The 3507-nt window shown below is 34.3% G+C and overlaps 1 long non-coding RNA gene across 1 annotated transcript; it reads right to left on the bottom strand.

Annotated features, from left to right (window-relative positions):
* Window positions 1-2098: 2098 nt before the first annotated feature.
* On the bottom strand, window positions 2099-3181 carry LOC146683611 (uncharacterized). The gene is made up of 3 exons (XR_014917507.1): window positions 3076-3181; window positions 2497-2543; window positions 2099-2126 (listed from the first exon to the last, which is right to left on the bottom strand). It is a non-coding gene; the product is annotated as an uncharacterized LOC146683611 (long non-coding RNA).
* Window positions 3182-3507: the final 326 nt, after the last annotated feature.

The following is a 3507-nucleotide window of genomic DNA, read 5'->3' as shown; positions in this document are numbered from 1 at the left end:
GGGACAAAGGACTTTTTAAGTCTGTTGGTTTTTGACTTTGGGAGAAGCAACCTGTAGGCTCCTCTGATCCGTGTGCAGAGGATGCCCAGCATTGTCCATAATTGTCCAGCAGTTTCTTTAATGTCCTTTTCTCTGCCACTGTCACCAGAGTGTCCAACTTCATGCCGACCACAGCAAAATTGAGCATTTGGGTCTAAATAACCAAAAATGTCATGTCCACATATGTGGACGCCAGGTCCTAGGAGGTTAAATACTCTAGGAACCATCAGTAAGCCTGCAGTCTGAGAGCAAAGACACCTATACTACCACATCACCAGTATTGGGGTCAATTACACTCAAAAAAATAACTCTTTAAATGAACATAAAAAAATCATGGAAAGAATTTCCACGTGATTAAATTGCTTTATTTTAGCATTATGCAATTCTGTTACTCCAACTTAATGCACTCAAGTTGGACCAACTTAATTAAAGATTGATGAATCAACGTATTTGCTGCATTTTGATCCAATATATTTTAATAGTGTTGATCCAACTTAAAGAGTTTTGTTCCAACTCAATTCAGTAGGTTTTCTCCAACTAATTTACTAAATTTGGTCCCAGCTTAAGTTAATTGAGTTGAACCAACTCATACAAATTAAGTTATTCCAACACAAGTCTTTAATGCTAATAGAAAGCAATTTAATCACGTGGAAATTCTTTCCATGATTATTTTAAGTTAATTTAAAGAGTAATTTTTTTGGAGCATTTAACAAAGTCTAGAGTCTGGTTAACATACATTTCACTATTACATCTAAAAGGTAAATAAAAATTTGTCATACACATCTTTTTGTTTTCTCCAATTTATTGAATTTATAGCAAATTTCACATAATGTATAAAGAATACATGAAATGCAAGTACAAGTTACATAACAGAAAAAAAGTAGTGGACAAAGTGGAAAGTTAACCTGTTAAAACAATTTTTTAACAACAATGAATGGCTGAAGCAGGTGATTTTCCGATGACCAATACAACTACTTTGAAGGTCAACAGATGCACTTTCAAAAAAGAAAATATCTGCAATTATTTTAGGTTCATGGTCCAGATACATGGTGTAGCTGTTGTAATGGGAACATTTCTCAACGAGAAAATAGTGTTTTGAGAACCTGTACTTTGTGTGCTGTTGGATAGTTTGTGTGCATCTAATTCCATAAGAATCTTCTGCAGGACCTCAAAGGTGTACCTGAGTTCCAGAGGGTAGCTCAGGTTCAGTGAATAGACCAGACCAAGCAACATTGTCACTGCAAAAACTACATTGCCCAACTCACCCATCACTTCCACCCCCTCTAGAACAATCACAACATCCTGAGGGTCATCGCCAGGCTCCGCACCCTCTGACCGAATGACACAGATTCCAAAGACTGTCTCTGCTATGGCAGTGGCGATGCTTTTTATCAACTTCCTGTGACAATAAAACAAACAAAAAAGAGATAATGATTTCTCACTAATGTCCATTGCAAACAGTTTTAAAAGTAAATATCTGTTTTACATTAATGTAAAATACCTAAAAGCTTTATTCATTCAAGCCTTATAATAATGTAAATGTAATCAAAATTGACTGCCCGATATTTTTCCTGACTCATGAGAAGTTCATTCAATACCTCAACAATGTCCTGTCTTTCAAAATCTTGTGATAGGGGTGACTGTGGCACAGGAGGTAGAGCAAGTTGTCTACTGGTTTAATCCCTGGCTTCTCTAATCTGATACTAAAACTATCAATGGGTAACATACTGAACCCCAAGTTGCTCCTGATACATCCATTGAAGTGTAAATGTTACATAAAAATCTTGTATGAATGTGTGTATGAATGAGGTTATTATAATGATATTATAATAATGATAGTATAAAACACTCAAAAATGGTGTGTGTAGTATCCAGTGAGAAACTTAAAGCTCTTACTTTTCCTATTTTAAAAGGTATTTTTTACAGCCACCGGTAATTTATAGGAAAACCCCATCCCCTGAAACTTTTTGTATGTAGTTCAAGCTTATCTTTGATCATCTCCTTAGTTAAGGATACAGGCAAGTTAACATACCAGGTAATTCTTCACCAGCTTCTCAGGATTCTCTTCTGATTTCAACAGCATCAGTCTTTATACACAGAGGGGGAAAAAAACAAATATATACGGAAATCCATCTCAACGACCTAGCAGTGGGATTAAAGAACTTTTAGTTGAATTACCAGGAATTTATGAGAAATACAGAGGCTATTGTTTTACGGTCTTAATCTTTTCAAATAGTATTTATGCATTTTAGACAAGTCTGTCATTTTAATATTGTTTTGTAATTTGTGTATTAATTTAATCATGCCATACCCCCAATTCAAGAAAGTTTAGATGATGTGTACATAAAATCAGAATGCAATGGTTTCTTGGTCTCAAAACTATATGTCACTTACAAATGAATATATTACATTTTTAACATGGGAATGTGATAATTTTTAAGAAAAATATTAGCTCACCATGAATTTGATGAACTGGCCTGCCAGCTCTCCAGACCTTTCACCACCTGATAAGATTAAACATTTATTATCTTTACAGGAGGGAACTGCAAGTCTCCAAGTTTATTAAGTAGAAAAATATTTAATTTCAAAAAAATTAAAAAACAGCAAAACATATCTGTTCATGTTTTGTCTTTCCTCCTCAGTGTACTAAAAACACATAAATTGTTAAATAAACCACTGTCCATCAGCAACTTACAAACTTACAAATTTCAACAACCCACACGTAAAATGTAAATTTATCACAACAGTCTCTGTGGTAGAGCCAAACTAGCTTATGTGCAGAGGTTAAGTTATAAACAATATCTATATTTGGAGTAGCTAAGTCTTTCATATTAGGCTATCATGCTAGCATGACATTGTGCTATATTCTTGCACTAACGTGTTAGCTAGCTAGAATGGCATAAACAAACAGATTTTTTTTTTTTAAAACAAAAAAACAAATGTGAATAAATAGAACTGAAAAGAATCGACAAACTAATGATGCCTTTGTGCAAAAAGTATTTTCATCAAGATGGATGAAGATAGATTCACTCTTACCTTTCCAAGATGACCGTGAAGCAAACCATGTGCTTTCCTGCCTCTTGTTGTTTAGAATCTCACGTGATCTTGTGATATCGCGAGTCTTTAAGGCAGCTAACCACTCTTGTTAGATTTTATCATGTCATATCAACAAGAATAAATTTAAGAGGCGCTAAGTTGGTAAATTTCTTGTAGATCTTATATGATTTTATTACGTTCACCTTAGAAACATAAATTCATTGTGTTCAAATTACATGTTAGAGTCTTGTAAATGCAATAACCACCAAATTTCACTTTTTTGAGTGTAGATAAGATGGGGCCTGATTATTCAAGACCTTGTATGTAAGGAGATGAAATTTCAATTTGAATGTGGATTTAACAGGGAGCCAATGAAGGGAAGACAGTTTTGGAGAAATATGCTCTCTCTTTCTAGTCCCTGTCAGTACTTTC

Source organism: Copadichromis virginalis, linkage group LG22, assembly GCF_057382275.1.
Source record: "Copadichromis virginalis isolate Kocher_CV1m ecotype Utaka linkage group LG22, C_Virginalis_male_GT1.1, whole genome shotgun sequence".
Lineage (NCBI taxonomy): Eukaryota > Metazoa > Chordata > Actinopteri > Cichliformes > Cichlidae > Copadichromis > Copadichromis virginalis.
The sequence above is the reverse complement of the archived record's forward strand: the minus strand, read 5'-3'. Positions and strand labels throughout refer to the sequence as shown.